Raw genomic sequence first — 26,364 nt, 5'->3', positions numbered from 1 at the left:
TGCACAAAACACCCTATTCAAGATAAAAAGAGTGGCCCGGGGATAGGTTATGTGAGGAAAACAATTGTTTGGGAACACCATTTTCCCTATTGAGATCCTGATTGGCCCTCAGCCCGGAGGCATCCCCTAAAGGTGGTGACCCTCCGTCCCCGTGCCTGCCCTGGATTACCCTACATAGCCCTAAACAGTAACCAACAAACCTGTCATCCCAACGTGTTTCCCCCAGTCTATTGGGTTCTTCAAGGGGTACTCAAGACGGGTGCTAAGAAAAATGGGCTAGTGGAAATTCAACCTCTCTCCACCACCCTTCTAGTACAACAAAGGAGGAGAAAAGGGAGAGTAAAGATAAAGGTGGGGCCGGTGGATAACAGAAATACCTATAGTGAGTGATGAAACAAAGAAAGAAAAGGCAGACCCCAGTCAGTACCTTGGGGGGTTAAATGCCTAGTATATGCCAAAATACAAAGGTCAAAGTACTTACAGTTAGACAACACCACAACGGTAGCCTACCTAAAGCACCAAGGGAGGAAAAGATCTCCAACACTGGAACACCTGACAGCAAAAATGTTCTCTTGGGCAGAAAACAACATCCTATCTGTAACAGCAGTATATCTCAAGGGGTCCTTGAACAAAGAGGCAGATTTTTTTAAGCAGGAAGATCTTAGATCCGGGGGAGTGGTCCTTAAACCCGTCAGTATTTTAAAAAAATAACAGACAGATGGGGAACTCCAAAGACTGACCTATTCGCCTCAAGGGGCAATGCAAAATCTCAAAAATTCTGTTCTCTAAACCACAGAGAAAATCCTTGGGCAGTAGATACTTTCTCCCTAGTTTGGAATTGGGACCTGGCATATGCCTTTCCCCCCCTTTCCTCTGGTAACCCGGACAATTCAAAAGCTACTCCAAGATCCGGTGACAATAATCCTAATAACTCCTTACTGGCCCAAAAGAAGTTGGTTTTGATCAAAGAATCTTGGATATTACCTCATCAGGAGGATATTCTTACACAGGGACCAGTTTGTCATCCAAACCCAAAGATCTTCAAGCTAGCAGCTTGGATCCTGAGGGCAACATCCTAAGTCTACTTTCACACTCGCGTTTTGGCTTTCCGTTTGTGAGATCCGTTCAAGGCTCTCACAAGCGGTCCAAAACGAATCGGTTTGCATTCTGAATGGAAAAGGATCCACTCAGAATGCATCAGTTTAGTCTCCATTCCGCTTTGGCAGCAATAAGGGTAAAAAGCTTTCTATCACTTCTATAGGTAGGTGGATCAGATCCACTATTGCTATCTGCTAATCCACTCAGGGTCTCCCGTGTCCCCCAGGTATTAAAGCACAGCACACTCTACTCATGCAATGGCCTTTTTTTGGGCTGAAAAGGCTGATGTTTCTCTGGACCAAATTTGTAAGACAGCCACCTGATCTAGTATAAACACCTTCATTAAACACTATAGGCTAGATGTATCATCCTCTGACGACCTGAGGTTTGGCAGACGAGTTTTACAAGCAGTTGCCCCTCCCTAGGATTAATATTATCTGTTAGTTCTCTTTGTGGCCGTGATTGTGGTTGAAATGGAAAACCGGAATTAGACTTACCGGTTGTTCTGTTTCCTTGAATCCACCATGACGTCCCATACTTACCCTTTCCCCAAAAAAATTAGCAAGTATGAGAGTATATACTAAAAAAAAAAAGAAAAAAAATTCAGGATACCCACCGGGATAATCTGTGTAGGCTGAGGGGAGACAGTGGGTGAAGTCATTGAAACTCTCTCTCTCTGTGTTCCTGCCACTACAGAGGTCAAGGTTCAGTCTCCTTGTGGCCGTTATGGTGGATTCAAGGAAACAGAACTACCAATAAGTCTAATTCCGTTTTCTTTACATTTTCTTATGTATTTTCAGAGTAAGGGTCCATTCACACGTCCGTTTTTTCTTTCCTGATCTGTTCCGTTTTTTCTGGAACAGATCTGGACCAGATCTGGACCCATTCATTTTCAATGGGTCCTGGAAAAAAACGGACAGCTTTTCCGTTGTTCCGTTCCGCATGTCCGTTTAAATATAAAACATGTCCTATTCTTTTCCTGAAAAATCGGATCTTGGTACAATACAAAGTCAATGGATCCGCAAAAAACGGAAGACATACGGATGTCATTCCGTATGTCATCCGTTTTATACGGAATCCGTTCCTGGAAATTACATTTTAATATTTTTTTTTTCTTTATTTTTTTTTTTTCTTCAAGAAATCCAAACAACTTTATTTGCTTACATGGATGACATACGGAAACATTTTCAGGAACAACGGATCCGCAAAAAACGGACAGAAAATCGGATTATAGAAAAATACTGACGTGTGAATGTAGCCTAAACCTGAGCAGTAGACATGCATTCTTTGTAAAATCAGTCATTGTCTAAGACATACAGTTGTGTTCAAAATAATAGCAGTGTGTTTAACCCCTTAAGGATCCTGCCATATTTCACCAGATTTTTGCAAATCTGACATGTCGCTTTATGTGGTGATAACTTTAAAACATTTTTACTTATCCAGGCCATTCTGAGATTGTACTTGTCACATTGTACTTTATGACAGTGGTACAAATGAGTAAAAAAAATATTATTTATAAAAAAAATAATAAATAAAAATTTCTCTACTTTTATAATAGATATTAATACCTCCAAAAAGAGTTATTACTTTACATTCCCTATATGTCTACTACATGTTTGGATCATTTTGTGAATGCCATTTTATTTTTTGGGGACGTTAGAAGTTTAGAAGCAAATCTTGGAATTTTTCAGAAAATTTCCAAAACCCAATTTTTAAAGACCAGTTCAGGTCTGAAGTCACTTTGTGAGGCCTACATAATAGAAACCACCCAAAAATGACTCCATTTTAGAAACTACACCCCTCAAGGTATTCAAAACCGATTTTACAAACTTTGTTAACCCTTTAGGTGTTCCACAAGAATCAATGGAAAATAATGATGATATTTCAGAATTTCACATTTTTGGCAGATTTTCCATTTAATTTTTTTTTCCCACTAACAAAGCAAGGGTTAACAGCCCAAAAAACTATTTATTGCCCTGATCCTGTAGTTTACAGAAACATCCTATATGTGGTCGTAAAATACTGTACAGGCACACTGCATTGTGCAGAAGGAAAGGAACGCCATATGGTTTTTGGAAAGCAGATTTCACTGGGATAATTTTAAGCTGCCATGTCACATTTGAAGACCCCCTGATGCACCCCTAGAGTAGAAACTCCAAAAAAGTGACCCCATTTTAGAAACTACACCCCTCAAGGTATACAAAACTGATTTTACAAACTCTGTTAACCCTTTAGGTGTTCCACAAGAATTAATGGAAAATGATGACATTTCAGAATTTCAATTTTTTGGCAGTTTTTTCCATTTTAATAAATTTTTTCCAGTTACAAAGCAAGGGTTAACAGCCAAAAAAAACTTTATATTTATTGCCCTGATTCTGTAGTTTACAGAAACACCCCATATGTGGTCATAAACTGCTGTACGGGTACACGGCGTTGCGCAGAAGGAAAGTAACGCCATATGGTTTTTGGAAGACAGATTTTTCTGGACTGGTTTTTTGACACCATGTCCTATTTGAAGCCCCCTTGATGCGCCCCTAGAGTAGAAACTCCAAAAAAGTAACCCCATTTTGGAAACTACGGGATAAGGTGTCAGTTTTGCTGGTAATTTTTTAGGGTAAATTTTTTGGCTCCGTTTTTATTTTTTTATTATTTACAACATTCATCTGACTGGTTAAATCGTGGTTAGAGCAGGTTGTTACGGACGCGACAATACCAAATATGACTGGTTTTTTTAGTTTGACATAAAGCATTTTTGAAATAAAAATATTTTTTTAGTGTCTCCACATTCTGAAAGCCGTAGTTTTTAGTTTTTTTGGGGTTACTGTCTTTTGTAGGGGCTCATTTTTTTTCGGGATTAGATGACGGTTTGATTGGTACTATTATATGGTGCATATGACTTTTTAATCACTTGCTATTACACTTTTTGTGGTGTAAGGTGACAAAAAAAATTTTGACACCGTTTTTTTTTTTTTTCTTTACGGTGTTCATCTGAGGGGATAGGTCATGTGGTATTTTTATAGGGCAGGTTGTTACAGACGTGATGTATACTTTTTTTATTTACTTAAGTTTTACACAATAACAGCATTTTATAAACAAAAAAAAAGATATTTTAGTGTCTCCATATTCTGAGCCATGTTTTTTTATTTTTTGGGCCATTGTCTTAGATAGGAGCAAATTTTTTGCGCGATGAGGTGTCGGTTAGATTGGTACTATTTTTGGGGGTATACGCCTTTTTGATTGCTTGGTGTTGCACTTTTAATGATGTAAGGTGACAAAAAAATGGTTTATTTAGCACAGTTTTTTTTTTTTTTTTTTTGACAGTGTTCACCTGAGGGGTTAGGTCATGTGATATTTTTATAGAGCCGGTCGATATGGACGCGGCGATACCTAATATGTCTACTTTTCTTTTTTTCCCTAATTTTAACCCAAAAATTTCCCTTTATTTTGGAAAAAGGATATTTTTTATTTTGTTTACTTGAAACTTAAATTTTTTTATTTTTTTTTAAACTTTTTTTTTTTTACTTTTTTTTTGGCCCACTCTGGGACTCCAACTTTTGGGGGTCTGATCCCCTTTACAATGCATGACAATACTTCTGTATTGTCATGCATTGGCTGTAAGTGTATTACACAGGCTCTCCCGGAAGACAGCCACGATGCCTAAAGAAGGCATCGTGCTGCCTTCCATGCCATCGCCCGTCACAGCAGCCTGGGGGTCCCGATGGCTGCTTCCTCCCTGCACGGACATCGCACGTGCCGTGGTCAGCGCTGACCATGGCTGTGCAGGGGTTAATGCGCCGGCAAAATCTGTGAAGGCATCTTTAAATGTTTTCCCCTCTCCAATCAACTTTTTAATCAAGGTACACTGTTCTTCTGAACAATGTTGTCACGGAACCATGAACCAGACGTACAACAAGAGATAAGTGAAAATAAGAAGGCTTTATTGAAAATAAAGCTGTAAAGCAAAAGTCCAAACGAATGGTGAAACTGAAGCAGAGTCTTTGAGAGGCCAGAGATCAGGAACCAGAAGGGTAGTCAGACGAAGCCAGGATCAGGAACCAGCAGGGTAGTCAGACGAAGCCAGGATCAGGAACCAGCAGGGTAGTCAGACGAAACCAGGATCAGGAACCAGCAGGGTAGTCAGACGAAGCCAGGATCAGGAACCAGCAGGGTAGTCAGACGAAACCAGGATCAGGAACCAGAAGCAGCAGCAGTCTTAGAAGCATGTGAACACAGGAGGACCAAGCAAGGAACTGAAGCCACAGACCTCCTATATATATGAGCTAGGCATCCAGCTCCTCCCAGTGGGAAGGAGGAGCCGCAGGGTGGAAGGCTACAAGAAACCCAGAAACCAAGATGGCCGCCAGCACATGTCAAACGAAGGAGAACAGCAAGAAGGTAAGACCATAACAGTACCTCCCCCTCAAGGGCCCCTCCTCCGCGGAGCAAAAAACGGTTTCTGAGGGAAGCGTGCGTGGAAGGCTCGGAGCAAGGCAGGAGCATGGACATCTGCGGAGGGAACCCAGGAACGCTCCTCTGGACCATAACCACCCCAATGGACCAAAAACTGCACCCGACCGCGGACCAGGCGTGAGTCCAGGATATTGCTCACCTCATACTCCTCATGATTGCCCACTCGGACCGGACGAGGCCGAGGAACCGAGGAAGTGAAACGATTACACACCAGTGGCTTCAACAGGGAGACATGAAACACGTTAGAGATCCGCATGCCAGGAGGAAGCGCAAGGGCATAGGCTACCGGGTTTACCCTGCGAAGCACTCGGAAGGGACCAACAAAGCGAGGCGCCAGCTTGGGAGTGGGCACTCGAAGGTTGAGGTTGCGGGTGGACAACCATACACGGTCTCCGACCTGGTAGGAAGGAGCAGGCGCTCGTCTGCGATCAGCCTGGAGTCTCTGGCGCTGCGCAGAGGCCTCAAGGGACTTCTGGATCTGTACCTAAGAAGCACGTAGGACGGAAAGGTGATCCTCCACCGCCGGAATATCCTGGGGAGAGAATACCTCCGGTAACACGGCAGGTTGGAACCCATAATTGGCCATGAAGGGAGACGTCCCAGAGGAAGAGTTCACCGCCGTGTTCCTGGCAAACTCAGCCCAAGGCAGAAGGTCAACCCAATTGTCTTGGTGATCGGAGACATAGCAACGAAGGAATTGCTCCAAGGCCTGATTGGATCGTTCTGCGGCCCCATTGGACTGAGGGTGGTAGGCCGAGGAGAAGGAGAGATGAATCCCCAACTGGGAGCAAAAGGCGCGCCAGAACCTGGACACAAACTGACTCCCCCGATCCGACACAATCTCCTTGGGCAAACCGTGCAACCGGAAGACCTCCCTGGCAAAAATCGTGGCCAACTCTTGTGCAGAGGGTAACTTCTTGAGAGGAACACAGTGGCACATCTTGGAAAACCGATCCACAATCATGAGAATGACCGTATGGCCTCGGGATGCAGGGAGGTCCACAATGAAATCCATCCCCAGGTGTGACCATGGGCGCTCCCCGGTGGCTATGGGTTGCAGAAGGCCCAACGGAAGGTGCCGAGGGGACTTACTCTGGGCACAAACGGAGCATGCCGCTACATATGCGGCGATGTCGGAACGTAGGGAAGGCCACCAGAACAGACGTGAAACAGCCCAGGACAGCTGATTCTTTCCAGGATGCCCCGCGGTCTTGGAGTTATGGTAGGTTCGCAACAACCGAGTGCGCAACTCCTCAGGCACAAAACATCTGCCGTTGGGTCTCCCAGAGGGAGCACCAGATTGAGCCGCCAAAATCTGCTCACCCAGGGGAGAGGTCAGGCTGGTGCGAATGGCGGCCAGGATCTGATTCGGAGGTATGACCGAAGTCGGAATCGACTCCTCCCTGGACAGCTCGGAGTACTGCCGTGATAGGGCATCCGCCCTGATGTTCTTGGAACCGGGTAGGTAGGAGACCACGTAATTAAAACGTGACAAGAATAGAGCCCATCTGGCCTGACGTGGTGTCAATCTCTTGGCCTCAGAAAGGTAGGTCAGATTCTTATGGTCCGTCAGGATGAGAACCGGAACCACCGAACCCTCGAGCAAGTGCCTCCATTCTTTAAGGGCCTGCACGATGGCCAATAACTCCCTGTCACCAATCTGATAGTTGCACTCCGCGGAAGACAGTTTCCGGGAGTAAAACCCACAAGGAAGCAGAGGACCCTCTGGTGTTCTACGCTGAGACAGAAGGGCGCCTACTCCCGTCTCAGACGCGTCCACCTCGAGGACAAAGGGCAACCCAGGGTTGGGATGCGACAGAATGGGAGCCGACACAAAAGCGGACTTTAGGGCCTCAAAAGCTCGGATGGCCTCGAGCGGCCAGACCTGGGAATTACTGCCCTTCCTGGTCAGATCCGTGAGAGGCTTGGCCAGCATGGAAAAGTCCCTGATGAACTTCCGATAATAATTGGCGAAGCCCAAAAAGCGCTGCAGGGAACGAAGACCACTGGGCTGGGGCCACTGTAAGACAGCCGAAACCTTCTCAGGATCCATGGAGAACCCCTCAGCGGAAATGATGTAACCTAAGAAGGTTACCTGGGATCGGTGAAATTCGCATTTCTCAAGCTTACCGAACAGCTTGTTCTCTTGTAACCGTTGCAACACTCGTCTGACATCCAGAATGTGGGCCTCCATGGATTCAGAATATACCAAGATGTCATCCAAATAGACCACCACACACTGCTGCAACAGGTCACGGAAGACATCGTTGATGAAAGACTGCGGGCGCATTGCACAACCCAAAGGCATAACCAAGGATTCAGAATGACCGGTCCTGGTGTTAAACGCGGTCTTCCACTCATCGCCCGCCTTGATCCTTACCAGGTTATATGCCGCCCTCAGGTCGAGTTTGGTAAAGACCGTGGCCCCTTTAGGGCGATCGAACAGCTCGGAAATCAAGGGTATCGGGTAAGCGTTCTTGATCGTGATGCGATTGAGACCCCTGTAATCGATGCAAGGCCTCAACTCACCGCCCTTCTTTTTCACAAAGAAAAATCCAGCCCCTGCTGGGGACGAGGATTTGCGAATGTGTCCGCGTGAAAGCGCCTCCCTCACGTACTCCTCCATGGCCTCATTCTCCGCTACCGACAGTGGATAGACTTTGCCACGAGGAGGAACGGCACCAGGTTGTAACTCTATGGCACAATCGTATGGGCGGTGCGGAGGTAGGGCAACCGCGCGCACCTTATCGAATACTTCCCGGTACTCCTCGTATTCAGGAGGCAACAGAGAGTCCGAGGAAGTACACAGCAACTTGACAGACCCATGGATGCAACTAGCCCCACACTGCGGTGACCACGAGAGGATCTCGGCCGATCTCCAATCGAAAGTCGGATTATGGTTCTGGAGCCAGGGGTACCCCAAGACCACCGAGTAGTGTGGAGACGAAATAACCTGGAGACAGACCGACTCTCTGTGAACGGCACCAATGGCTATCCCCACTGGAAGGGTCTCATGAGTCACGTGTGACGACAGAAGGGGTCTGCCGTCTATCGCCTCAAGAGCCAGTGGGGAACCTCGAGCCTGCAGAGGAATGGAATTGGCGGCAGCGAACACACTATCAATGAACAAACCACCAGCACCAGAGTCCACCAACGCCTGGGTCGTCACCGAGCCCCCGACCCAGGAGAGGACAACAGTGATCAGTGGTTTGTCAACACGGGAAACCGGGGACGAGGAGACTCCACCCAAGATCTGCCCCCGACAGGATCTCAGGTACGAGCGTTTCCCGGACGGTTCGGACATGTCAACCGAAAATGCCCACCGAGACCACAGTACATGCATCGACCCTCGCGTCTCCGGAGTACCCTCTCCCCCTCGAACAGGCGAGCAAACCCCAGCTGCATGGGTTCACCCCCAGACAAGTCATCCCCAGGAGGCGTGGGAGGAGAGGGAGGCACGGGTGGGACAGCAAACGTAGGCGCCAATCTGTTAGAAGACCTCCGCAGGCTCTCCTTAAAGGAAGGTCTCTCCCTGAGTCTGGTGTCAATCAAAATCAGGAAAGAAATAAGAGACTCGAGCTCCACTGGTAGGTCCTTAGCTGCAACCTCATCCTTCAAGGCATCCGAGAGACCATGAGAGAAAGCAGCGACCAGAGCCTCATTATTCCAGCCCACCTCTGCTGCCAGGGTACGAAACTCAATGGCGTATTCAGCTACGGATCGTGAACTCTGTCTGATGGACATAAGGAGCTTCGCAGCAGAGGCAGCACGAGCCGGCACATCGAATACCTTCCGAAGAGAAGCAACAAAACCGGAAAACTCGGCAACCACCGGATTGTTGTTCTCCCATAAAGGGCTGGCCCAGGCCAAGGCCTTGTCCGAGAGCAGCGAGATCAAGAAGCCCACCTTTGATCTCTCAGTAGGAAAGGCATGTGGCAGCAACTCGAAATAAATGCCCACCTGGTTAAGGAAACCTCGGCACTGAGTTGGCTCTCCCCCAAAGCGCTATGGAAGAGGGGCAGAACCGGTCATACCCCGAAACACCGCAGGCGCAACAACAGGTGTCGGGGTAGACTCTGGCGCAACAACCGGAGCGGCAGTAGGAGCGACAACCGACCCATCGGCAACGGGAGCGAAATGAGCCGTGCGTTCAAGCAGGGTTTGCAACGCCACAGCAAACCGACCCAACAGGTGATCCTGCTGATCAAGTCTGGCAACCAGCATGGGTAGCGAGGATGGCCCTGTACCGTCAGAACTCATGGCTTGGTCCTAATGTCACGGAACCATGAACCAGACGTACAACAAGAGATAAGTGAAAATAAGAAGGCTTTATTGAAAATAAAGCTGTAAAGCAAAAGTCCAAACGAATGGTGAAACCGAAGCAGAGTCTTTGAGAGGCCAGAGATCAGGAACCAGAAGGGTAGTCAGACGAAGCCAGGATCAGGAACCAGCAGGGTAGTCAGACGAAGCCAGGATCAGGAACCAGCAGGGTAGTCAGACGAAACCAGGATCAGGAACCAGCAGGGTAGTCAGACGAAGCCAGGATCAGGAACCAGCAGGGTAGTCAGACGAAACCAGGATCAGGAACCAGAAGCAGCAGCAGTCTTAGAAGCATGTGAACACAGGAGGACCAAGCAAGGAACTGAAGCCACAGACCTCCTATATATATGAGCTAGGCATCCAGCTCCTCCCAGTGGGAAGGAGGAGCCGCAGGGTGGAAGGCTACAAGAAACCCAGAAACCAAGATGGCCGCCAGCACATGTCAAACGAAGGAAAACAGCAAGAAGGTAAGACCATGACAAATGTCTGGAACGACCCATTTTCCTCAGAATTTCAGAGAGAAATGCACTGTAACCAGCATGTACAACATTTGCTGCCTTCCTTCCTTAAATAAGGGCAATAATTGCCACCTGTTTTTCAAAGAATGAATGACCTCACTAATTGAACTCCACACTGCTATTATTTTGAACATGCCCCTTTAAATTAGTGATTCAATTACACAAAATCAGCAGCATGCATGTCATGACTGTTGGGTCTGTTGGATTTCTATTACTGTACTACACCTGCTAGTAAATTATTTGCCATGTAGAAATATCATTTCTACCAAAAACAGTGATTGATCAGGTTAGTGATTTCTGACTGCTATTATTTTGAACACAGCTGTAGGAGGCTGCTAACATTTTTGACACATTTTCCTAAGAATTACCACACAGATACAATGCTGACTACTGATCTGGTTTCCTGGGCATGGTGGAGTTACTCTGTTTATGTGCATGATTTAATCCTGTAGATGTGTTTTACAGTGGTACAGTGTTGACCACCTTGGTCTCTGTTGTCAGTCCCTTAATTCCCCATGATCTTACCCATCTTTGCTCATTGAAAAAAGGGTTATGGGGGCACTCGGCTCCACCTCCCTTCTAACGTACTGTTCCCTTGCGTCCTTTCGTGCGTATGTACTGAGACTTAACACACTGTATACTAATAAAATATAGATATATAGATATATATTGTACACTACCGAGTCTTTAACATTCAATTAATGTATAACATTACCCTACCACAAACGCACACAGCAGCGGCCCCTCTCCCACCTGGCACTAACTATTCCTAAACAAGGGAAGAAAAGGGTTAACTGTAGAGGATGGAATAAGGCAGGGAAAGGGTTAATCCTTGAGGCAGGAAAAGGGTTATAATCCGGCAGGGATAGGATGGATTACCCTTATTGCAGTAAGGCAGGGAAAGGGTTAATGGAATGTTGCAGGGATTAATGGTTTCAGGGAAATGTCTCGTTGCATAGGGGTTTTGCTCATCTCCAGGGGTTAATGCTCGTCTCAGGGGATGATTCTCTCTTCTTGTGGGGCTGCTCAGCTCAACTGATTAGAGCTCCTTGTTGGGTGGTGGTTCACTCAAGGCAGAGGATCCTTTTAAAGAGATATTTTTTAGAACATTTCCTCTGTAGTATCATAGCTGCATGTCCAAAATTCCAGTGATAACTTTTGGGGAGATTTTAGTCTGTAGGTGTTGGACCCGTCAGAGTAAAGAATGGGCTCAGTATTTGGATGCTGGATAAGGTTTTCCTTGTCGGTGGTGTCAGATTTTGTGAGGGGATTGATGGAGAAATTGTCTCTAAAAAAGGGCTGTCTGATAGGTTGGAAGGTAAAGCTAAAAAAAATCTCTGATTGGTGGAGGTGGAGTAAGTGGATATGTTAAGAGGAGAATTCTGAATAGTAGGGTTTTGGGAGGGTGCAGAAATGGATAGGTCTATAGAATAGGATGTATTGGCATTCCGCAATGGGATCTCGGTTGCCGAGGGAAAGGGTGGGAGGGAGAGTGTATTGATTGATGAAAATAGAGAGCAAAAAGACCAGTTTCCGGGATCAATCGAGTTTATCAATGCATGGTCGGTGGTAGTTTGTAAGGGGGGACTACCAAACTCAGACCGTGGGGGAAGAGGGGGGGGAAATGGCCTATCGGAATGATCTGTGGGGATAACAGCAGGTCTTCTTTGTCAGTTGGGGGATGGTGGTGAATATGTCGGAGATGATTCGGTATTGGGGCGGGTCCCGCTGGGACGGATGCATAAACTATTAATTGGGAAGGTGCCAGTGGGGGGGGCGAGGTGATCGCATGATATTTGCATAATTATTATATCATATTATATTATATTACTATGAGTACTAGTATGCTCTATATAACTGAAACTGGTACCAACAAGATAAATGCGGTTTTTATCGCCCCCTTTTTTTCTCGTCACCTATTTTTTAAAATTTTACATTTTTTTCATGTTCATGAAATCTTTTTTACATCATCAGTAGTATCTATCTTTTTCATGAGGCTATATGTCTCCTCCTTTCTTTTGATTCAAGGCCAAAGAAATGCCTCCCCCTATACATAGCCAATCCATATGGATATTCTTAAGTCCCTCCCCATCTCATTTCGATAGTGCATGCCCTTTGGCGGTGGGCGGGCTTATTTTAAGACGCCTGTCCGCCGCATCTTCTCCAATCGGAAACCGGAAGTCACGTAGGCTTCTGCATTCCATGGGCCGGAAGCCATACACAGCAAAGCCTCCCACAATACATACCGGTATTGGCTTTCGAAGACTTGGAACAGCCAGGTCTTTTTGGAAGAATCACATTAGCGACCCTAGAACAGACATGCGTTCTACTGTGGAACGCGTGTCCTCCGAAACCGGAAGTGATGTAATTCCCTGATCCCTCCTCCCCACGTGCATCTCTCAAGCTGTCACACATCACATAGAGGTATATAAGGTCCTTAAATTTGCCATACTTTTATATGTCCATGCTTTTTTTGTATATGTATACTGACTGCTCCTGAGGAAGGGGGTATTTGTAAACCCCCGAAACGCATCGAGACTCAATTTAAATAAAGGGAATTTTCCAGAACTACCTCCCGTGGTGACTGCAGTTCTTCCTGTGATTCTATAAGGGATACTGGCGGGGGAGTTATGCCTATAGGTGTCTTGAGCTTATCCCATAGACTATCTCCCCTAGTGAAGTGAGTCGCTCATACGTATACTTACTTTTACCTATGTTTTTTATATGCTGGTATGCACGGATTATTTTTACATACCAATTCTATTACACCGATCCTCCTATATATACGGATTATTCTATATCATAAGAACCTGGGATAAATATCCTTCGGGACTTTACTCTTTCCTAACCCTATTTCATTCCCACACTACTTCATTTAGGTGACTGGCGCCCCTGTTGTGGCTGGGCTCTTCCTTTCCTTTTCCTTTTCCTCACTGTATCAGAAGGTATCAGGCTCTCCCTAGAAGTGAAGGAGGCCCTAGCACTTCTGGATTTAGAAATAATTGAGATTCCATTAAAATGGGTGCAACATTTCGTCAGTAATGCGCCTAGTCATAGCATCAGTTTTCACTATCTCACTGTAACAAGAACCATCTGCAGCAATGAGGACTATGGTGAGCTCTTTTACAGTTTTATTTCACCTCCATCGCAATCATGATGAAGTTTTTGTGAGTTTAAGTGCAGTGCAGTGCCAAAGGATAAGACGGAGGTGTAGTTGCACAAGCAAAGGGTCAGGTCAGGTGGTCAGGTACAGGTCAGGCAATCCGGGTCAGAATCCGGATAGTCATTACAAAATGGGCAAGGGTCAGACAGGTAACTGAGTTCAGAAGGCAAACACGGGTCAAGATACAGGAACGCTGAAACGTAAGAACGCAGACCATCGCAGGACACTATGGACCAATAACGCTCAGGCAACTGGGAAGAAGGTAGAACTACTTCTATAAATTTGCAGAAGGGCTGGGATTGGCCAGGATTAGTGATGATCAAGCACCAAAGTATTCGGATGTTCGGCCCAAACACATTGCTATATTCGTGTGCTCGGCTGAGCACCCGAGTATAATGGAAGTCAATGGGAGACAACCAGGCACCCCCTGCTCTGAAGAGGGGAGGGTGCCTGGTCCATTGGAAAAGGTCAGAAAGTGACAGAAACACCACCGAAATGCATCAGGAACACCATGGGGACGATGTCTGGATGCAACTTGGACTCCCAGGTCGCTGCTGGGAACCATGTTGTCCGAGTTGTATGCCACTTTTACAGACTGACAAAAATACGCGCAAAACCCCCCAAAAAAATCAATTTTACATGAAAAATTGTTAGGAAACATTCTTTCCTGTATATTCAATTGTATATTATGTGCAAGTGCTGCAAAAAATTACAAGCAAGAGGCACTCCAAAACAGCCTGAATATCACATAAAGGAGGGCTTCATTCACATTGTGGTACAATTGTTCAGGTAGTGGGACTTCTACACTCATAAAGCCTATGCACTAAGTGAAAGGGCTGCCAAAAATTACAAGGCACTCCAAAACACCCTTTGTTACACATAAAGGAGGGCATCATACACACCCTTGAAAAATTATGATTGATGGCCTGCTGGTGACCCTCAAAAACATTTGGAGCAAGGGCCTGCTGATCTGACCATCTAAAACCTTAGACGAGGGCCTGCTGCCGCATTGGTGACTCTATTTAACCTCTGGGCGATTACACGTCCCCGTGACGACAATCTATTCGGATGTCTGCCCTATCAACTTTCGATGTTCTTTTCTGCGCCTACCATGGTGATCACGGGTAACGGGGAATCATGGTTCGATGCCGGAGAGGGAGCTTGAGAAAGGGATACCACATCCTAGGGAGGTCAATGGCTGAAATCTGATTGGGTGGGTCAAGTTATTAAAGCAGAAACATCCAAGGAAGGCAGCAGGCGCGCGGCAATTGCCCACTCCCGACTCGGGGAGGTAGTGACGATAAATAACAATACAGGACTCTTAAGATGCCATGTTATTGGAATGAGTAATAAAAAATTACAGGGAATGTCACTGAGGTATTTTGGATGAGAAAACATTATACAGGAAAGGCCCTGCTGCCGCTTTGTTGACTCTAGATAACTTCTGCCTGATCGCATGTCCACGTGACGTCCACGATCCATTTGGATATCTTCCCTATCAACTTGCGGGCCTGTAGGTGAGCTGACCATGTAAAAGATTTTAGGCTCGGGCCTGTTGGTGAGCAGACCCTGTAAAACATTTTATGCGATTGCCTGCAGCTGAGCTGACCCTCTAAAAAGTTCTATGCGAGGGCCTGCATGTGAGCTGACCCAGTAAAAGATTTGAGTTGCGGGCCTGCAGGTGAGCTGACCCAGTAAAAGATTTTAGGTGCGGGCCTGCTGGTGAGCTAAGGTGGAACCAGCAAACCCAACTTGATTTTGATGGCTGCATTAATCTGCAGGTGACCGTGATACAGCTCCACAGATTGTTTCCATCTGCATCTTTCTAAGCAATCTGTGGCCCTAGTCTTTTATCCAGACTCAGTCATTGTGCCACTCTGTGGCCTCCTCATGCTGCCATCTCCAGACCATGTCACTGTCACATCTGTGACAGGTCTCAGAAGGTCTGAAAGATTATCTACACATTAGTGATCTTACAGCCTCTTTCGGTTTCACTTTGTCTGTGTGTTGCTGGTATGTCCACACCTCCTGTTCTGGTGTGGATCATGTGACCTTTACCCATCCCTATTTAGTCTGACTACCCATCACTCCTTGCTTGGGATAGCTTTATTTGGTTTTGGAAGAGCTGGAGTGTGGTTCTTGTTGGAGTCCTGTTCATCCATCATCCTCAGAAGTTAAGTGTTCCGCTTGTTGTGTTTTGTATCCCCCCACCCCTGGTTGTTTACTAGGCCTCAGTGAGACGCTAGTTCCTTCACCAGGGAAAGAATGGGTGGTCTCTGCCCTGTCATTATCTTTAGGGCATCCAAGGCTCACCAGGGTTTTCTAGGTTCCTGTGTATGGGTATCTCTACCATCGAGAGGTGCCCATACGGATAGGAGTTAGGGCCAGGAGCAGGGTTTTAAAGGTGGTGACTCTTTACCTTCCCTAGCAGTGAGGCCTAGTGTCTTTCCCCTTCCTTCTTGTTGTCTTTTGGTGTTCTCCTCTACTACATCCGTGACATTATCCCAAGCCCATACCGCCATTTTTGTTCTGATCTGTGAAGCTATGGATACTATGTCTGCACTGGTCGAACAGCTGCAGAATCTGACTTTGGAGGTAGCAGACCTCCACACAACTGTCTTGCAGGTTCAGAGTCCACAGGCTGCTGGTTCCAGTGGTGGGTCCTAGGCCTGTCCTGAACCAAAGGTGGCTCTCCCGGACAGGTTTTCCAGGGGTAGTGACAATTTTATCCAGTTCAGGGAGTCATGTAAATTTATACTTTAAGCTGCGTCCATACTCTTCTGGGGATGAGTGTCAATGTGTGGGTATGATTATTTCATTGCTTAACCCCTTAAGGACTCAGCCCTATTTCACCTTAAGGACTTGGCCATTTTTTGCAAATCTGACCACTGTCACTTTAAGTGCTGATAACTTTAAAACGCTTTGACTTACCCAGGCCGTTCTGAGATTGTTTTTTCGTCACATATTGTACTTCATGACACTGCTAAAATTGGGTCAAAAAAGTTAATTTTTTTGCATAAAAAAATACAATTTTTACCAAAAATTTTGAAAAATTAGCAAATTTCAAACTTTCAGTTTCTCTACTTCTGTAATACATAGTAATACCCCCAAAAATTGTGATGATTTTACATTCCCCATATGTCTACTTCATGTTTGTAGCATTTTGGGAATGATATTTTATTTTTTGGGGATGTTACAAGGCTTAGAAGTTTAGAAGCAAATTTTTAAATTTTCAGAAATCTTCAAAATCCCACTTTTTATGGACCAGTTCAGGTTTGAAGTCATATTGTGAGGCTTAGATAATAGAAACCTCCCAAAAATGACCCCATTCTAGAAACTACACCCCTCAAGGTATTCAAAACTGTTTTTTCAAACTTTATTAACCCTTTAGGTCTTCCACAAGAGTTAATGGCAGATGGAGAAACAATTTTGAAATTTATATTTTTTGGAAAATTTTCCAATATAATCAATTTTTTCCAGTAGTAAAACAAGGGTTAACTGCCTAACAAAACTCAAAATGGGTTGCCCCGATTCTGTAGTTTGCAGAAACACCCCATATGTGGTCGTAAACTACTGTTTGGCCGAACGGGAGCACATAGAAGGAGGGGAACACCATATGGGTTTTGGAAGGCAGATTTTGCAGGACTGGTTTTGTTTATACCATGTCCCATTTGAAGCCCCCTGTTGCACCCCTAGAATAGAAATTTCAAAAAAGTGACTCCATCTAAGAAAGTACACCCCTCAAGGTATTCAAAACTGGGTTTACAAACGTTGTTAACCCTTTAGGTGTTCCACAAGAGTTGATGGCAGATGGAGAAACAATTTTGAAATTTCTATTTTTTGGAAAATTTTCCAATATAATCAATTTTTTCCAGGAGTAAAACAAGGGTTAACTGCCAAAAAAAACTCAAAATGGGTTGCCCTGATTCTGTAGTTTGCAGAAACACCCCATATGTGGTCGTAAACTACTGTTTGGCCGAACGGGAGCACATAGAAGGAGGGGAACACCATATGGGTTTTGGAAGGCAGATTTTGCAGGACTGGTTTTGTTTATACCATGTCCCATTTGAAGCCCCCTGTTGCACCCCTAGAATAGAAATTTCAAAAAAGTGACTCCATCTAAGAAAGTACACCCCTCAAGGTATTCAAAACTGGGTTTACAAACTTTGTTAACCCTTTAGGTGTTCCACAAGAGTTGATGGCAGATGGAGAAACAATTTTGAAATTTCTATTTTTTGGAAAATTTTCCAATATAATCAATTTTTTCCAGGAGTAAAACAAGGGTTAACTGCCAAACAAAACTCAAAATGGGTTGCCCCGATTCTGTAGTTTGCAGAAACACCCCATATGTGGTCGTAAACTACTGTTTGGCCGAACGGGAGCACATAGAAGGAGGGGAACACCATATGGGTTTTGGAAGGCAGATTTTGCAGGACTGGTTTTGTTTATACCATGTCCCATTTGAAGCCCCCTGTTGCACCCCTAGAATAGAAATTTCAAAAAAGTGACTCCATCTAAGAAAGTACACCCCTCAAGGTATTCAAAACTGGGTTTACAAACTTTGTTAACCCTTTAGGTGTTCCACAAGAGTTGATGGCAGATGGAGAAACAATTTTGAAATTTCTATTTTTTGGAAAATTTTCCAAAATAATCAATTTTTTCCAGGAGTAAAACAAGGGTTAACTGCCAAACAAAACTCAAAATGGGTTGCCCCGATTCTGTAGTTTGCAGAAACACCCCATATGTGGTCGTAAACTACTATTTGGCTAAACGGCAGGACATAGAAGAAGGGGAACGTCATATGGTTTTTGGAAGGCAGATTTTGCTGGACTGGTTTATTTACACCATGTACCCTTTCAAGCCCCCTGATGCACCCCTAGAGTAGAAACTCCACAAAAGTGACCCCATCTAGGAAACTACGGGATAAGGTGGTTGTTGTTTTGGGACTATTTTAGGGGTAAATATGATTTTTGGTTGCTCTATATTACTCTTTTTTGAGGCAATGTAACAAAAAAAAATTCTAAAATTGTTTCTACATTCGCTATTTAGTTTTGTGGAACACCTAAAGGGTTAACATAGTTTGTAAAGTAACTTTTAAATACCTTGTGGGGTGTAGTTTCTTAGATGGGGTCACTTTTTTGGAGTTTCTAGTCTAGGCTACATCAGGGGGGGCTTCTAATGGGACATGGTGTCAAAAAAAAAACTGTCCATCAAAATCTGCCTTCTAGAAACCATATGGAGTTCCCTTCGTTCTATGCCCTGCCGTGCGGCTATATAGCCATTTACGACCACATATGGGGTGTTTCTGCAAACTACAGAATCAGGGCCATAAATATTGAGTTTTGTTTGGCGGTTAACCCTTGCTTTATTACCGGCAAAAAGGATTCAAATGGAAATTTTGCCCAAAAATGGGTGTTTTGGCACCGTTTTTATTTTATATTTTTAACACCGTTCATCCGAGGCATTTGGGCAAAAGTTATTTTTATAGCGACGACTTTTACGCACGCGACGATGCCCAATATGTATGGTTCTCAGACTTTGGAGACACTAAGCAGGCATCCTAAAAACTGCGGCCCTCCAGATGTTGTAAAACTACAATTCCCACCATGCCCTGCTGATGGCTGTAGGTTGTCTGGGCATGCTGGGAGTTATAGTTTTACAACATCTGGAGGGCCGCAGTTTGAGGATGCCTGCACTAAAACTAATATTTTTTTGGGAAAAAAAAAATGTTTCCGTGTCTCCAAAGTCTGAGAGCCATAGTTTTTTATGTTCTCTAGTGGACTGTTGGGGATTATAAAAATTTAGTACTCCATGGAAGTGTGATACTCCCTGAAGCAATCGATAACGCAGAGGCCCGGATGATCGGGGCAAGTGTCGCACTGAGTGGTGGTGTCCTTCCGTATCCCCCTCCTGCGACACACTCTGCACTTTTTTTGGGTTCGTCCCTTCTTTCCAGTATGGGGGACCACACCTGGAAAGTGTTGGCCAGGGACGATCCGGGCGCCTCCAATTCCCGAGGTACTCCGGCCTGCTCTTTCCCGGTCCGAAAAGATCAGGTCCTTGAGGACTGCCTCATAGAATTGGAGGAATGTCCCTGTGCTGCCAGCGCTTCGGGATAGTACAAAAGAGTTGTACATGGCAACCTGCACCAAGTAGACCGCAACTTTTTTGTACCATGCCCGGGTTTTGCGCATGGCGTTATATGGCTTGAGGACTTGATCCGAGAGATCAACTCCTCCCATATACCGATTGTAGGCGACGATACAATCGGGCTTGAGGACCGTTGCCGCGGTACCTCGCACAGGGACTGGGGTGATGCCGTTACCGTGGATTGTGGACAGCATAAGGACATCCCTCTTGTCCTTATACCTGACCAGCAACAGGTTTCCACTGGTAAGTGCACGGGTCTCACCCCTGGGGATAGGTACCTGGAGGGGGTAGGCAGGGAGGCCGCGTTGATTTTTCCGCACGGTCCCACAAGCGAACGTGGATCTGGCGGCAAGGGACCTGAACAAGGGAATGCTGGTATAAAAGTTGTCCACGTACAAGTGGTAACCCTTATCCAGCAGTGGGTACATAAGGTCCCACACGAGTTTCCCGGTAACACCCAGAGTGGGGGGACATTCTGGGGGTTGAATCCGGGAATCTCGCCCCTCGTACACACGAAATTTGTAAGTGTACCCTGAGGTACTCTCACAAATTTTGTATAGCTTCACGCCATACCTCGCCCGCTTTGTGGGAATATATTGGCGGAAACTGAGTCTCCCCTTGAACGCAACGAGAGACTCATCAACCGCGACCTCCCTTCCAGGTACGTAGGCCTGCTGAAATGTGGCCCCAAAGTGATCGATGACCGGCCGTATCTTGTACAGCCGGTCATAGGCAGGATCACTTCGGGGGGGACATGCTGCATTATCGGAATAATGCAGACATTTCCGGATGGCCTCAAACCGGGGACGTGTCATGACCATACTGTACAGTGGGGTCTGGTATAGGACGTCCCCACTCCAGTATTGCCTGACACTGGGTTTTTGGACTAGACCCATATGCAGCACGAGGCCCCAAAATGTCCTCATCTCGGCTGCACTGACCGGCGTCCAGCCACCGGGTCTAGCCAAAAATGAGCCTGGGTTTTGAGCGACGAACTGTTGGGCGTACAGATTCGTCTGCTCCACCATCAGATTCACCAGTGGGTTACTGAAAAAAAAACTAAAATAGTCTATTTCAGTAAACCCCACTGTGGGAATCTGGATTCCAGGATTGCCAGCAAAATCCGGAATCTCAGGCTCAAAGTCCACTGGGGGACACCAGCTAAGTTCATCGGCAGGGGGCTCCGGTGGACTTATTTGGTGGGCCGGGAAACCAGTACGAACCCCAGGGCGGCTCGTACTAGGGTGGGCCACAGGATCCCTAGCATGTGGGGCCCCTGGCTCCGCCTGGCGGCGTCTCCGCCGCCTTGGTGGCTCATCGTCATCAGATGATGATGAGGAGGATGCGGATGATAAAAGGAACGTGGGGTCATCCTCATCCTCACTGGGGCTCTCAGAGTCGGAGGCAATCTGGGCGTATGCCTCCTCGGCCGAGAACATCCGGCGGGCCATGGGTGTGTGTGCGTGTATGTGTGCGTGTGTGGAAACCTTTATTATATGTGCGTGTGTGTGGGGGCAACGGGTGTTCGCGTACTAAAAAAGGCAAAAAAAGAAAGGGCAAGTGTTAGGAAAAAAAAAGTTCAAACTTGCTGATCAGCGGTACAACGCTGATCAGCGGTCGGTGGGGTGGTGGGGCGGGCGATGCGCTAACACTAGACGGACGCTAAAAAGTGCCGGCCAGTCAGCGCACGCAGAAAAAAAAAAAGTGGTGGTAAGGGGGCTGGTGGTCAGGGGAGGGGGGGGGCTGGTGGTGGGGAAGGGGGGTGGGGTGGGGGTCTGGTGGGGGGGCAAGTGGCAGGGGGGGATCTGGGGTCTGATGGATGGATCAAAGAAAGTTTGGAAATAAAAGTTTTTTTTTTTTTTCTAACTAACTTTTCCCTTCTTTCCCTGCCTAACGGTGCCTCTCCCTCACTGACCCTAACCTACCTGGGTGGCGATGGGTGCAGGAGGGTGATGGATGCCGATTGTGGGGACACAGGAGCTCGTTCTGGACGGTGCTGCACGGTCAGGGTGCTGGACAGGAAGAGGAGGGGAGAGAGGAGCGCAGGAAGTTTGAATCTCGCGCCTCTCTCCCCTGCTCCAATCAGCACCCTGGACAGCGGCGTTCAGCACCAGGGCCAGCACCGCCTCTCCAAATCCTCGGACTGCGATAGGTGGTGTAAAATTACGCCACCGATCGCAGTCTTTTTCCGGTTCATCGGGTTACAGGACACCCGAATGGACCGGAAACGCAGAAAACCGTAGGTCTGAATTGACCTGCGGTTTTCTGCGATCGTCGATGCGGGGGGGTCAAATGACCCCCCCGTGCATTGTTACGGGATGCCGGCTGAATGATTTCAGCCGAAATCCCGTTCCGATTAACCCCTGGGGCGCCGTAATGCTGATTTCAAGGTAGGACGTACCGGTACGCCCTGAGTCCTTAAGGACTCGGGAAATAGGGCGTACCGATACGCCCTGCGTCCTTAAGGGGTTAAAGAGGACGCCCAAACTTGGGCTTTTTCTCTGCCGACCGGATCACCGTCCCTCCGGTCGGTAGATGAATTCTTTAGAGCCTTGGGTCTCATCTAAGATGACCTGGATCGGATCTCTCAGGCTCAGACCAAGTTACGGAGTTTGCGGCAGGGAGAACGTTCCGCGGAGACCTATTGATCTGAATTTAGGAGATGGGCTACAGATACTGAGTGGAACGATCCTGCTCTCGGTAGCCAATTCTGTCAGGGTCTCTCTGAGAGACTGCAGGACGCGTTGGCTTTTCATTAAAATCCTGTGTCATTGGAAGCAGCTATGTCCCTTGCTGTACGTCTTGATAGACGCCTGAGGGAGAGATCTAGGGGTTCTCACCTTCAGGATGTACTGTCCAATAAGGGAACTACTTCCTTTGACACTTATGGTGGAGAGACACTGGTGGTTGCGCCTTGCGAGGAGCCTATGCAGTTAGTAGGAGCTACTCCTGGTACTACTGGCAAAAGTTTGGGTCATGTGAAAGGAGTCTGCTTTTATTGTGGCAAGAAGGGACATTTTGTGAATATTTGTCCGTACTTGCAGCATCAAGGTGTAAATAAAAAGGGAAAAACATTTAATCCTCAAATTACTATTTGTGGTGTGGATGGGGAGCAAGAAAACCTACTTTTGTCTTTTACTGGTAGTACCCGTTTTCTCCTGTCTGCGGAGGTGGCGCTAGAGTCCAAAACTGAAAATCAAAGCATTTATCGACAGTGGGGCAGGAGTTAAATTGATTAATGGACAGTTTGTACGCATTCACGGGTTGACTACTAATGCATTAGAGAAAAGTATTTCTGTCTTTGCAATTGACTCAGCACCTCTCACCCAAAAATGCCTGTCGCAGGTAGTGAATGACATTCATTTAAGAGTGGGTGATTTGCATCAGGAATCTATCTCCTGTTATGTGTTGAAGGGTCTGCCTGCTCCGTTGGTGTTGGGCTTACCATGGTTAAGCAAACATAACCCTAACATCGACTGGCAAGTCTTAATGCATCGTTCTCTATGGTTACCACTAAAACTGTACCCTCATTCATTTCAGAATTTTCTAATGTTTTCTCTGAGAGTGGTAATCAGGAGTTGCCTCCGCACCAGGAGTATGACTGTCCTGTCAATCTTATTCCCGGAGCTAAATTGCCCAAATCTCGGTTGTATAGTCTTTCGGAACCCGAAAGAAAGGCCATGCGAGAGTATATTACCGAGAGTTTGGCAAAGGGACATATTAGACTATCCAAGTCCCCAGTGGCTGCAGGATATTTCTTTGTAAAGAAAAAAGATGGCACCCTGAGACCATGTCTGGACTTCCGTGAGCTCAATCGTATTACCGTCCGTGATCCTTAGCCCCTTCCTTTGATTCCGGATTTGTTTAGTCAGATTGTCGGTGCCAAGGTGTTCTCTAAATTGGATCTGTGGGGGGCCTATAATCTGGTAAGGATCAAGGAGGGGGATGAGTGGAAGACCGCATTTAATACCCCTGAGGGTCATTTTGAAAACCTGGTCATGCCCTTTGGGTTAACCAATGCTCCTGCGGTTTTTCAACACTTTGTCAATGACATCTTTCATCATCTGGTGGGGAGGTTTGTCGTTGTATACCTTGATGACATACTAATTTATTCGCCTAATATGGAGACTCATCAGGATCATGTGAGACAGGTGTTACAGATCCTAAGAGAGAATAAGTTGTATGCTAAGATGGAAAAGTGTGTATTTGCTGTACAGGAAGTGCAATTTCTGGGTTACCTGCTCTCATCAGGTTTTCGTATGGATCCCGAGAAGGTCCGTGCCGTGTTGGACTGGGATTGACCCGAAAATCTGAAAGCGCTTATGCGGTTTTTGGGGTTTACCAACTACTACCGTAAATTTATCTTGAACTATTCATCGGTGGTTAAACCTTTAACAGACAAGACTAGGAAGGGTGCAGATATTTCTGTCTGGTCTGATGGGGCATTACAGGCCTTTTCTGCTGTGAAAGAATGTTTTGCTTCGGCCCCTATTCTGGTGCAACCGGACGTTACTCAGACATTTATTGTTGAGGTTGACGCGTCCAAGGTAGGGGTAGGAGCAATCTTGTCGCAGGGTCCTTCTCCTAGTAAATGGCGCCCATGTGCATTTTTTCTCTAAAAAACTCTCTACTGCTGAAAGGAATTATGATGTGGGGAATAGGGAATTGCTGGCCATTAAGTTGGCGTTCGAGGAATGGCGGCATTGGTTGGAAGGAGCATTTCACCCTATTACGGTAATTACGGATCACAAGAATCTGCCCTACCTGGAGTCGGCTAAGCGACTAAACCCAAGGCAGGCCAGATGGTCATTGTTTTTCACCAGATTTACCTTCATCGTCACTTACCGCCCTGGGGTTAAGAACGTCAAGGCGTACGCTTTGTCACGTAGCTTTCCTGGGGGGGGGGGGTGAGTCTAATGACCCTAGTCCCATTTTATCTGAAGGGGTAGTCATATCCGCTCTTTATCCTGATCTCGAGGCCAGGGTGTTGGAGGCACAGGAGGATGCGCCGGACTCTTATCCTCCGGGGAAATTGTTTGTTCCCTCCGAATTACGTCACAAGGTGTTTGAGTAACATCACTGTACGGTGCTTGCTGGGCACCCTGGGAGCAGATCGACTGTCAATCTCATCTCTCGCAGATTTTGGTGGCCGGGTTTGCGTAAGTGTGTTGAGGTCTATGTGTCAGCCTGTGGTACCTGTGCACGTGCTAAGGTGACACATACTCGGCCTTCCGGATCTCTGCTTCCATTGCTCATCCCGTCCAGACCTTGGACCCATTTGTCCATTGATTTTATCACGGATTTACCGAATTCTTCAGGAAAAAACGTGATTCTGGTGGTTGTAGATCGTTTTAGTAAAATGGCACACTTTATTGCATTACCTAGTCAACCCAATGCTAAAACTCTTGCACAGGTGTTTGTCGACAACATCGTGAAACTACATGGCATTCCCTCTGATTTGTTGTCCGATAGAGGGACTCAGTTTGTTTCCAGATTCTGAAAAGCGTTCTGTACTCGTCTGGGTGTACAATTATCCTTCTCTTCGGCTTTTCATCCTCAGTTGAACGGACAGACGGAGCGCACTAATCAGAATCTGGAGACTTACTTGAGATGTTCAAAATCCAAAATAACCTGAAAAAGATGGGCAACGGGTATAAGCGTGCGGCTGACAGGAGACGTATGAGTGGTCCGGACCTGAGAGTGGGTGATTCTGTGTGGTTGTCTACAAGAAACATTAAACTTAAGGTACCTTCTTGGAAGTTGGGCCCAAGATTTATTGGTCCATATAAGATCACTGCCATTGTTGACCCTGTAGCCTTCCGTCTTTAACTTCCTCAGATCCATAACGTATTTCATAAATCGTTGCTAAAGAAATGTGTTGAACCTGTTGAGCCGTCCTCCTTACCTCCCGCTCCTGTTAGGTGGACGGCAATTTAGAATTTCACATCAGCAGGATTGTGGACTCCCGAGTTCTCTGGAGATCCCTCCAGTATCTCGTTCATTGGAGAGGGTACGGACCAGAGGAGAGGATGTGGGTTCCAGCGACCGATGTTATTGCTAGTCGTCTGGTTAGAGCATTCCACTGAGCTCATCCTGATGATAAGGTCAGTCCTGGGTGCCCGGAGGTCACCCGTAGAAGGGGGGGGGGGTACTGTCACATCTGTGACAGGTCTCAGAAGGTCTGAAAGATTATCTACGCATTAGAGATCTTACAGCCTCTTTTGGTTTCACTTTGTCTGTGTGTTGCTGGTATGTCCACACCTCCTGTTCTGGTGTGAATCATGTGACCTTTACCCATCCCTATTTAGTCTGACTTTACCCATCACTCCTTGCTTGGGATAGCTTAATTTGGTTTTGGAAGAGCTGGAGTGTGGTTCTTGTTGGAGTCCTGTTCATCCATCATCCTCAGAAGTTAAGTGTTTCGCTTGTTGTGTTTTGTATCCCCCCCCCCCCCCTGGTTGTTTACTAGGCCTCAGTGAGACGCTAGTTCCTTCCCCAGGGAAGGAACGGGTGGTCTCTGCCCTGTCATTATCTTTAGGGCATCCAAGGGTCACCAGGGTTTTCTAGGTTCCTGTGTATGGGTATTTCTACCATCGAGAGGTGCCCATACGGATAGGAGTTAGGGCCAGGAGCAGGGTTTCAAAG

The sequence above is a fragment of the Bufo bufo genome, chromosome 1, assembly GCF_905171765.1.
Source record: "Bufo bufo chromosome 1, aBufBuf1.1, whole genome shotgun sequence".
NCBI classification, from domain to species: domain Eukaryota; kingdom Metazoa; phylum Chordata; class Amphibia; order Anura; family Bufonidae; genus Bufo; species Bufo bufo.
The sequence above is the reverse complement of the archived record's forward strand: the minus strand, read 5'-3'. Positions refer to the sequence as shown.